The following is a 12,329-nucleotide window of genomic DNA, read 5'->3' as shown; positions in this document are numbered from 1 at the left end:
TGTTTCTGTTGTCGTTCCCACTCCATTTATATCAATGAGGCCAGGCTGAATAACAGAAACCCCTCTCCAGCCACACCTGGAACCACATCCTCTCAAAATGGTCATGGGAGATGAATCAACACCTCTCCAAACAAAAACATTTTAACCTTTATGAAAGGAGGATTTATTGCGGGCCCGTTGTGTAAGACTCCATTAGTTTTAGCTTAGTGTGCCGAATACACTGCCACGTTGAGTGTGTGTTGCCACGTGTGTTGTAACAGCTCCTAGTCATGGTGGGTAACTTGATGGCACAACCTGCTACTGTGGGCTTGTTCAGGGGAGAGGTCAGATAGACTGTTGGAGTGACAGCCTTCCATTAGCATTGCCATCCACGCCTTCTTGGAGAATGATAGTCACGTACAGCTGGCCATGTGAGACCTTTTCTTGCGCTTTAGAGGCAACAGAAAGCCACTTTTACGTTTGCACCCAAGGCATTTTGCTGAATCTCTCCTCTGGAGCGCCTTACAATATGAAACCAGCATGAGTTCAGCATCTTATTCACTTGAAGAGAGCTCGATATTGATTGAAGCCCTTTGCCAATACAAGACATCACTGTCCAGGAGATTGGAACTAATGATGAGAGGCACTGATAAGAATTGCTATGGGAGAAATGTCTGCGGGACACTGAGAAAAATGAGCAGCACTCTGAATGGAAAGTGCCACGGCCATTCCCCACCAACACTGTCGTCTCTTGGGTCTGTAGCTGCTCTCTGTGTATGTGTGTGTCCAAGTGTGTGTGTGTGTGTGTGTGTATCTATGTCTGTGCATTTCCACCGTGTTTTAAAATTCAATTGTGCTATTGCTTGTGCATGTTCTTTATGTGCCCCCCCCCCACACACACACACACACACTTGTCTAATGAAGTGAGGTGTAGTCTAATTACTGGGCAAGCGCTATCAAATGAATACTATAAACAGTCCCATTAGGCCCAGCATCATTAGGGAAACAATTAGGCATCTGGGGGATTATTGAGTGGATGTGAGGGGTCAAGATTTGGGAGTTACGTGGTTGCTATGGGAACTCTGTAGCCATCACGCTTATGGATCATGAGAAAACAGAGAGAGCTCACCTGGATAGTACGTTTCACTTTTCATTGACAGCCTTTTTACTTTTTACTGATTTTTTTTTTCTACAATTTATTTTACTGTTACCTTTAACTAAACAATTACATATCACATAATGACACTTTTTATTTTCTTTTATTTCACAATTTTCAACTATAAGCAGCAAGGTCCGACTGCTTCATTTGTCTGCAGCGGGTCTGAGCATTTCTTTTCTTTTTTCCTTTTGATTTTCAGGCTGCGGGTTTTGAAAGTTGCCCTGAACTTGCAACGCACACAGGCTGGTTCAAGCAAAGTTCAGCATCGACATGCAAACATATTACGCCCGTGTGCTGCACACGTTCCAACAGATACACGACATATTCTGAGCTGCAGGCAGTCTGGGGATGCCTGAGGAGAGCCGATGCACTTGGACTCTCCGTGTTCTGTTTAAGGCACAGCATATATGGACAAATGGATGGATATGGTATAAATGCAGGGAGAAGGCGTCAGGATGGAGAAAAAGACGGGAGGAGGACGCGAGAGGAGGGCTAGAGGGGTGTCACTTTTATGGCAGGCGAAAACAGCTGCGGTGCTAAAATTACAATGTTCAGCTACCGTGCTGCGGGGGTGTGTGTTTGCATACTGTATATTTCTGTATGCGTGTGTGTGTGTGTATGTGAAGAGAACAGAGGGCAATACAGGGCAGAGATGGAGAGGGAGGGAGGGAGCGAGGGCAGGGACAGAAAGGAAGAGTTGGGGATTTTTGCCTGGTGAGATGCTGACAGTTAGATGGATGAAACGGCTCTGCAGCCTCCTCAGGTCCAGCTTTCCTGCAAACCACAGCTCTCCGACCTACCGTTATTCTCTGCCCCCCTTCAGTAGACCCAGGGTGAGAGCAGGAGGAGCAGAAACTGCATAAATGTAGTTTTTTTTTTAGCCCACTCTGTAACAGATCTGCAAGTAAATCTTTTTGTTTGTTTTTAACCTGTGTAGAAGCCCACCCGGGTGGAGCTTGCTCCATCAGGTCACTATAAAGCATAATTTCCCGCAGTAAGGTACATTTTTATTGCATGGTGCAGTTTTAATGTAAGAAAATTATTGAGGAGTTGTGTGAAAACGTCTAGTGTGTGAAGTTGCAATATACTGTGTATAATGGGCCTAGGTCTGACCCGAATTGACCTTTTAATGCCTAAAGCACTGAGCTCGAGTCAAAGTGTGTAGCACAGTCTGACACAGGCCCTGCCTTCACACATTTGAAATCACTTTTGACCGAGAACGACAAAGAGTCTGCGGCTTTTCATGGCTTCAATCTAGTTTGATGACACACATATTGAATCACCACAGATACGGGGGGGGGGCTGACTCCTCGTCAGTCTCCATCCGATTTGGGGTTTTTTTCTATGGGAATTTTCTAGACCAAAATTAGAACGTGTGGGGACATGGTAAAGGTGCTTTGAATGCAGTTGGAACTAAGATGATGACAATGGTTATGTTTTCAGATGAGATATAATAATAGATTTTTACCAGAATTTAACGGGATTTTTTTCCAGAAATTGGTGTATCCCTCAGACTTGTTTTTCATAATAAGATTAAACTTTAAAATCTTGCAGTTATGTAATGTCTCATCAATATATGGATACGGTTTTTGTATTTATGCTGGCTTACGATTATTAATTTGAAAATGTAACTGTTGTTTAATACGATTTGATTTTATAGCTTAAAACTTTCTCTGAGACTCCTGTTGGATGTTTGTAGAACCGGAAAGTGGAAACTTGTAGCGGTGTATTGATTTCAGTTAGAAGTAATGTTCTGATCACAGATGCTGCCACATTACGTGCCACCTCTGTCTAGTTTGCCGGCCAGCTTTCCCTGGCCACTGTCTGGATGTCACTCAGAACGACCAGTTTTCCCAGAAGTGAAGCGGGGATCCGCGCCGAGTGGCCCGCAGTGGCCCACAACTGGCTAATGATGTCACCTAGGCTGAAGGACTCCTCATGAACGCCGGATCGCTCCGGTGGCTAGAGCTGCAAAACGCAGGGCACGATGCCAGGGCCGCGGCCGAGAGCAGAGTGACGGAGGATGTCCGTCCATAGAGCCAGCAAGAGACGTACAGCAAGGCATGTGTGTCACGGTTTCAAAGCCTCGGACGTTTGCACAGAGGACTGAATCTCTCACAAGTTAGGGATACAAACACACCTGCTTGTAAACACGCACAAGCTTAAGCAATAACGAGAGATGAATGACACGGTCAGTGAGGCGTATACTCTATTTCGACACGCGGACAGAGACACTCTCTACTCAGCTTATCTCTGGCGAACACAAGCTGGAGGAGACAGAGAGAAAACAGAGACATGGCTTTTTTAACCAGCACTCATTTCCAAACTCTCCCATTGCTTTTAGAATAGGGGGGTAACCTGGCTCTCTGAGTTCAGTTCAGTGCAGCCAAGCGGCAGAGCAGAGAAGAAAATAAAAAGAGATGAGACAGGAGAGAAAAGAGACTCCTCACACCAAAGGCTTCCCATTTTCCTTGGGCTGTATTTCAGCTGCAAATGAAAGCACTCAGTGATTCTGCAGCTCAGCTCTTCTCAGAGCGTACATCCTCAGAAATCTATTGTGGAGGCACGCGTTTTCTGCTCTGCTGCCCCATATGTTCAGCCAACTAGTAGTGTGTCTGTGTGTGTGTGTGTGTTTGCTCTTTGCATTCACTTGCAGCATTCTGTGTGGATGTTATATCAGTTATTGTTATATTATTATTAGTTTCCACTCAGTTTATCTTTTGAAAATGCATATAAGAACAAGTGGATGGAAACACTAAGAGAGAAAAGGGAAAAGCAAACACCGTCCCACTAGATTGGTTTGTAACTGTGTCCATATACTTTTAGCCATATAGGGTATATATTGGAAAGTCATTTCAGTTTCTCAGGTCAGATTGTTTGCATATGATTCCCTTTTTTTCCCCTCAGTTTTTTCCCCCTTGACAACCTAAATCCTTCTTTGTAATTTTCCAAAAAGGTCTGTGCTGCAGACCTTTTTGGGGTGAGACTGAGAGGAGAGCTGCCTCCTCTCAGCGAGAGATGTTATTTACATGGAGAGACAGAGAAAGGTAGAGGACAATGCCAGTGAGGAGGTCAAGTGCCCCTCACTCTCGCTTGCTGTTCCTGCTCTCTATAGACGTTTCACGTTATTGTGCTCCATGCGGCACAACGGCTGTCACAGGAGCTCTTCACCAAATAACGACACCGTGATCCTGAGTGTCGTTGGAGGGGGGGCATGCTAGCCAGGCGAATCGTACGGTTTCATTAGCCTCTGAACCAGCTGAGGAGCTCAAAAAAAAAAGGCTGGGACTGTCGCGTGGAACGGGAGGCTGTTTGCACCTCGCGGCCGCCCAGCAGCGTCTGCATAATTACAGCTCTTAACGCTGGGAAAATTAGCACCCTGCTCGCGCCAGCCAGCACCCTGCCAGATCACGGTGGCGCAAACCCTGATGTATCTTATAGCCTGTTAATTGTGGAGTAATGGAGACATCCAAGTCCAAGAGAAGAAAAATACAACATATTACTCTTTGTTTCATTTAGTTTTATTATTTTTTTTCCTTTGGCTCCCTTAACAGACTGCATCTGTTTTCTGCAGCTGAGTAATTTGTTGATGGGAAGTGAAGTGGGAAAGCTCAAACTTGAAAAAGAGTGCTAAAAACAGGAATAAGAAGAAAAGAAAAAACTGCTGAAGGACGAGAAATTCCACATATTTATGCAGTTTGTTTACCTTGTTTCATACATTTCTAGAGATTAGTGGAAAAGGGAAAAAGAAACTGGTAGCGTTGGCCAAAAATAATACTCAAAAAGACAAAATGACTAGTGGAGATGGATATTTTTATAAATCTGTCACGCAAATTCAAAAATTCGATGAATTCTATAACATTATAAGCAAGTTTTAGCCTTGTTGCAACAAACAGTATTTCACACTACATTAATTCAAGTAAACCCCGGCAGAAAATTGACATTTTACCTGAAAATGTGTGTTTATGTTTATTTTCTTATGGCATTTTGCCATTTCTGCAGAGCTACAACACACGTTTACAGTATGTGTACACTTTTTTTTTAAGCCATACAGGGGGGGGGGAACAGACCACCACAGCATCTTGATACCTGACAGATAAACGCAGACTTTAGCCCTGTCATTTTCCCTCTTTCTGTGTTTTTGATTGTCCATCAAGTCGGGCCGCTGTTCAGCAAATTACCCCGGATAAACACGAGCCAGTGTCTGCATTCAAGCTACAGCAGCAAAAACACCTTGTTTCATAAGAGGTGTTGCTTGTACTGATAAATTTAACATTTCTTCCTTATTGCTGCTGGTGCAGCATTTTTTATTTTTTTTTTACCCGAGCCCAAAGACGCATACTCTTGATGATCATTTTGATGTTTAATGGGGTTGCTGTTTCAATGTGCATGACTTTTCAAATTACCTGATGTTGCCTTGGGAAAACTTCATCTTTGCAGCAGCAAGCGGAGAGGACGGAAAAGAAAAAGGTAACACCCACGATACTGGAGGAGTTTTCATATCTTCAGTCACATTACCAGGTAACAATTTAGTAGCTCAATGTAATAACCCACATATTATATTATGAGGGAAGGATAAAAGTGTCAGAACTTTGCAACAGAAGCCGACAGTATTTTTCTAAAAGACACTTAAGAGTGGCAGAATTTTGCAGACATAACGCCTGGTTCATCTTCTTCTACCTTTATACATCCACCATCTTGGAGACACCATATTTTTAAGGTGTTTTTCTTGTGCGTTGTACTTGGATTAGTCTAACAACAAAGCACTCTTTTAGAAAATACACTATTACCCCAATGATCTCTGGATGATCTATTGTTACATCATTACATTGTCGTCGTTATATTTCTTTTCATACAGCGAGTCGGGGAAGTTAAATCAACATGAACAAAAATGGCATTTTAATCGTTAGCGGTGAATAATTCAAGTGTTACAAAACCCTTGGAAGAGCCATTTTTGTGTAGCTCCAAAATTACAAAGTGTTGCATTTTTGGTAAATGACATAACGAGACCGCTCCAAGAGCTTAATTTCATTAACGCAAGTGTGATTGAGCTCATGGAGAAACAGAAGTAAGGCAGAAGCACACATAAAAACGGAGGCGTACATAACACATACCATGCATGCTGTTTACAGAGTTATCAAAAACTGTGAAGATGAACAGCCCAAAATAAGAATGTGGGGCTGCCACTGTTGGACCTGACTCCAGTGGGAATTCCGGCTCCTCACTTTGGATGTTGGGGCTCGGTCGGCGGCATGACAGAGACACTGCTCCTGCTCGTTACCGGGCCTCTGGTAGCCTAGCTTGCAGCACTGGAGAGCCATTGTTTCAGTGCAGAGAGAGGTGTAGAGGGGCCAGCCCACCGGAATAGATGCGCACACATATTCATACAGTGGACATTATGGAAATAAATGCACGGACACACAAACACACGCCTTAAACTAGCATGCACACAACCTGCCATCTAGTATTGAGGCTGATTGTCCTGTTCACCTATTCATCTCTGCACGAGCTGTGTGCGAGGTCTCCTGCATGCCCGCTTTTTTGTCTGCCTGATCAAAGCAGACACAGTGCAGAACAGAGGTCTCGGAGGTGAAATTAAAGTCTTGCTGCTTCCACGGCGTGGTGGGGGGAAAGTGATTACCTTTAAATTAAAAGGTACGACCACGGAAGCGCGCCACGACCGAACCCTCGCAATTCATCAAAATGATCCCACGGTGCGTCTTTTGCTTATCAAATTGTAAAATATTGTCCATGACATCGGCGTAACAGGGGCGTAATTAATGTACTAAATCAATTCCGAATCACTCTGCCCAGAGTCGCCCTGCTGGGATGCCGTCATTATCACAAATTATGGTGGCAGAAGCATGGGGCCGAGAGGAATGGATAAAGTTCTAGCGGTCTCTTCCCCTCCTCTACAGCTAATCCTGTTCATTCCCCACTTGCTCTGATTCACTGAGTGTCAAACAGTGTGGCATTTCTCTTCACACACACCTAAAGCTATCTTATTACCTGGTGCAAATCGTTTTATTAGTGAGCGCTATCTTGAATTTCATGTCCTAAAATTATCCTGTCGCTGGCGTGTGGGTTTTAATGACAGTATCCAGGTCTTCATCTTCAAAGACATAAATCGAAGAGATGAAGATATTAATAGTTAGATTTTCTTTTCTTTTTTTTATATAATGGTGAATGCTGAGAGGCTAAGCTTACAGCAGTTTTAGCGCTTTGCAGAGGTCATTTACTCCCACATAACTGAAAGCCTTCCTCAGTGAGTGCTGGTAGAGTGCAGCTGTGGAAGTTCAGTTTTCACCATACACCTACTGTATATATATGTGTGTGTGTGTGTGTGTGTGTGTGTGTGTGTGTGTGTGTGTGTGTGTGTGTGTGTGTGTGTGTGTGTATATACACACACACCTCTTTATTTATTTATTTTTTTGTAAATTTTGCATTAAATACGGATGCACTTTGTGCTTTCCCAAAAAACTTCTCTCTCATAATCTCATGATAAATACATTTAAAAAAGCTTTGTTTGACTACAACAGAAATATTAGTACTAATATAATTTCCTAATTTCTTCATATATTTGGCCAGAATTTTAGCATATTTCAATTAAGAGTAGTTTTACTAATTTTATCTGTTTGTCTTTTTATGCTTTTATGCTTATATTCCTGTCAGTGATCCACGAAATGTGATATACGTACTTGCTCTTTGACTTTATAGTGAAATCGTTCCATCAACTGCTGTTTTCAAGTCAAAATTGTACTTTTAGTCTAAATTGTAAAACTTGCCTTCATCAAGTTGTCAGGATACGTTTTACAGCCCTTTTGTTTGCCTCATCAGCTGGGGCCGCAACTTCGGGGATACTAGCCCTGTCACAACTTGACTCCACAGTTTTGTGTCTTCATTTTCTTCGAGAAGAAACCCCCAACATCCTTGTTTTTCCTCCTGCACCACCTGGACAGTTGGGAAACACAGAGAGTACTAACGGCAGCCTCAGATTTCTGCAGGGAAGAGTGAAGCCGGGCCAAGAGATAACCCCCCTCACAAAATATTTTTGTGTTTCAGAGTTTCTTTTTGTCTCCGTCTTGTCTCCCACAACTTCCCGTGAACTTTCTGGTATCCTCAGATCTTCGCTGCTAACATATGAAGAGTTATGTTATGAAAACAGTTTAGCAAAGCTCGTGTAACTGAGCTGAGATCACATGCCTCTTTGAAGCCAGCGTGTCATTGCTGCAGGATATATTATGGATGCATATTGCATTTTGATGACATTTCCTACATATTTTGTGACTCACAATGATGTATAAGATTTTTGCCGCTGCATTTTCCACATAGCGTATCCAGCAGTAGTTGAATTCTTAGAGTTCCAGTTTTGATTAGAGTGGAGCATTTGCATATGAACTCCGAATCCCACATTATGTGCATGCAAAGCATTTCGCGTCATTGCTAGTCTCGCATTGGCACACCTTTTTATTATTCCTAGGGTAATGACAGTGGCACGAGATGCCAGAAGAAGACAAAGGCATTTGCAGAGCAGGTTAGAGAGAAAAACAAAGACTAGAGCAGAACAAAAACTGCATAGGAATTGTTGTGTAGTTTGGCGGACGATTTGAATGGTAGCAACCTCACCTGTGGTCCTGTATGAGTCTTAGATAGGACCACACTACTCCCCTTACTCACCAGAAGCTAGTAGTAGAAAACGGTACAAGGTCAGTGTAATTGTTTTTTATTTTCCCAAAGAAAGAAACAGTAGCTTTTGTGTTGGGAAGGAACTAAGTGCATTTGTTTAAGTACTGTGTTTATGTACAATTTTGAGGTAGTTAAACTGTATTTTACTTGAGCATTTACATTATATGCTAATTTACCTCTACTCCACAACATCTCAGTGGGAAACATTGCGCTTTTTACTTTTCAACATTTATCTGACAGCTGTAGCTGCTAGTTCCTTTGCAGAATAACATTTTACATAATTGCACACATTTTTCTCTAAATGTCTGTATTTTTCATAAAATGCATGTGTACGTGTACTCAAGTAAAGGATCTGAGTGTTCTTTCACCACTGTTTGTGGGTGTTATCTGTATCTTGGTAAAAGAGACTGGTTCAAAAAATGACAGAGCCGAAAAGATGCACCCGAGATTTTTAACTTCTAGTTTTGTTTGTCTAATTTTGTGTTGCATTTATTCAGACCCTGACCAGTGTGTATATGTAGAAGAAACTTTATTTTCCATCACTTCATTCAAAAACCCCCCAAGTCCTGTATTTCATAAAGTGTGGCGGCTGATTGCATTCACATTTGGTCCACCATGTCATGACAGCGATGGTTTCAACTTCGCCGTGTTTGTGCAAACCAGCTCTCTGTGTACTGCCACCGACAGCTGGACTGCAGCCGACCACGATGAACTGTGGGATACCCTTTGCTCTAAATACCTCTCCTAAATGGCGTGAGGATAATAGTGTGTATCAAGTGCGGGGTTATGTGTGCAGGTCGTCGGTATTTTTATGCATCTGCCTTGGTACCAGGTGGCGCTTGAACGCGCACCTGAGCACTAAATGGGACAGGCCGAGCATGCTATCATTGGTGTTATACCTTAATACCAGCCTGCTATTATTGTCCTCTTGGCTCTGCTCTTATTCAGCCTGGTGCCATAGCTGATGGGGTCTAAAGTTTCTCCCAGCGCAGTCTCAAGCGACACCTTTACTGTGCTTCCCGTTTGTGACACCGATCGTTCCATTTATAGCAAGCAGCCGCCCCCCGTGGCCACCTTCCAGATATTATAAAGGCATCTTAGCCACGGAGTAATTTATGGGTGTGTGTAAATTGTTTCTCCCAATGCCTCTATCTATATCTGCCCTCCGCAGCTGGCTTTGAGAAAGTACGCCCTGCATCATGCTGCTCCCGCCATGCTGAGTAGAAGGAACAGATTGCGTTCCTCGGTGACATTTACGCTGTGTATGCGTGAGTGAGAGCATGTTTCTGTATGTGTGTGATATGTCTACACCGTGTGACTCATGGTGTCTTTTGTGTGCCTGCCTGCCTCCATGCCCTGGTAAGTTAGTATGAGTCTGTTCGTGTTAGTTTGGGACCCTTCACTCCCAGCCCTGATGTCGCGGGCCCTTACGAGCTACCAGTGGTAGAAAACTGCCGTCGTGCAGAGTTTTCTCCGAAAACTTTACTGGTGGTGCAAGTCTAAATCACAATTTGGAGTTTGAAAAAAAAAAAAAAAAAAAAAAAGCACTGTCATTATCACAGCCTAAACGTGGACAGTAAACTGTAACTGTCCTTATTTGGCCAGGCTCATGTCTGATGTTGGGTATCGTCGGCGTTGTGTCGTGAGGGCTGTACAATAAGTGAGCGCTTTGTCCAGAGTAGACGGGTGATGTACAGAGTTACCAGACATGACACGCATATTTTGGTATTAAATCATTTTGAATATTAGTGACGGTCACTTTTGTTGCAGTAAATGCCTGGAAATCAGTGTTTGAGGGTGGTTCGGGTTGGACTGCTCCCGTCATACTTGCCAGATTGGAGCTTACAGGCTAATTATGTCGGCTCAGCAAAACAGTGTAAGGGTTTAAAAGACAAAACGAAAGCAGCAAAAAAAAAAAGAAACTGCCTGCTAGACATTGCATCAGACAACCAGCTCCCAACGCCACCCGCAGCGAGTCATAGAGTGAAACATCAGCCAAGATGGTTGGAGTGTGAATATTTCTTTCAGTTTATTCCATCGCATTACTTTATCTTTCTGCTGCTGTTACACTGTCCTGAATTGACTGTAATTCCTTTAGAGCCACTGTCAAGTTCATCCTATTTATTATTAGCTCGTGTGTTGTACATGCTTGTGAAATATGTATGCAGATAGCAAACACTCTCCTCCTATATTCCTCAACTTATGCCTTTGGAGTTATTTCCATACTGGCTGAAAAGTTTTTGCATGTATTTCCATCCTGCTCAGTCATCCACCCAGATGGCTGGAACCCGCTTTATACCACAGTCTGAAACATATACCTCTTTGCTTCAGGAAAAATCTGATCACAGAAATGTGTATCATTGTCAAGACAATATCACAGTCTTGTGCGGTTTTAATTTCTGCAGGGCAGGCTTTGCTCTTTTGCTCCATGGGTGCCTCCAGAGTAAGAATGGAGTGGAAGACGTTCCTTAAGGAGTTTTTCAATTGTCTAGGATGTAGGTGGACTCACACTAGCTTTCACACTAGCCGTCTGTGCACATACAGACAGTGGAAGTTGAACAAAGGCGAACTCTGACCCACGAGTCTGCTGGAGCAGGCAACGAAACAGGAAACACATCTTTGAATTTGTCCGTTGTGCGAGCTTTAGCATTGGAGGATTTATTTATATTTTCAGGACGTCGCGCTACAACTCCCATTGGTTTCTGACAGAGAAGAGTCATTATTTCCCACAATCATAACAGGTGTATTCTGTCTTTTTACTCAGGAGTTTGGGCGTCAGCCTTGCCACACGCTGTATATGACATATTAAATAGAGCAATCTTGGTAACTGGCATTTGTAAAGTGCACCTGTAGCCTGCACACACACAACCACGAACAGACACGCACATGCGTACGCACAGATACACGCACACCTTCTGTTGACACAAATCAGGACATCCATCTCCGGTTAGGGCAATTTGATTCCAGAGTAATGAAGTTGTTTAGCGCTGAAACGTGGCGCGCTTCACAAGCGCTGATGATGCCACTGCCATCATTTTTCCTCTGAGGCAAAATGGCTGACAAATACCCTCCCCAAGTAATACACACACACACACACACACACACACACACACACACACTAGCAATCACACAATATAAAGAGACAAGACAGATCAAATCTGACATGGTTGTAATCAGTCCCACAGCTGCCTGCTTGCCTGGCTTGAATGTATTTGTAGTTTACAGATTATACGTTTTGCTTGTCAATAATGGAAAAAGAACAAAACAAGTCAGACCTTGCTCATTTGGCTTTTGAGTTGAACCTTTAAGACCTCTGGTGTGCTCGTTATATTTGCTTTATCCAGCATGAATTTTTTATGTTCCGGTTCAATGCAGTTAAAATAAACACCTTTTCACTCTTCTGTGCACAGAATAATACACATGTTCAACATATACAGCTCTGGCATGATATGGGAGGAAGGGAGTGTTGTTAATGTCCTCTGCAGCCTCTCGTAACACAGTCATT

At 43.1% G+C, this 12,329-nt stretch overlaps 1 protein-coding gene across 1 annotated transcript in view; it reads left to right on the top strand.

Moving 5' to 3' along the window:
* The window catches only part of LOC120798198 (receptor tyrosine-protein kinase erbB-4-like), a 230,354-nt gene that overhangs the window by 117,906 nt on the left and 100,119 nt on the right, over nucleotides 1–12,329 (top strand). The gene's annotated exons all lie outside the window — the stretch shown is intronic.

Source organism: Xiphias gladius, chromosome 13 (genome assembly GCF_016859285.1).
Source record: "Xiphias gladius isolate SHS-SW01 ecotype Sanya breed wild chromosome 13, ASM1685928v1, whole genome shotgun sequence".
Classification (NCBI taxonomy): Eukaryota; Metazoa; Chordata; class Actinopteri; order Istiophoriformes; family Xiphiidae; genus Xiphias; species Xiphias gladius.
This window is presented reverse-complemented; position numbering and strand designations above follow the sequence as displayed.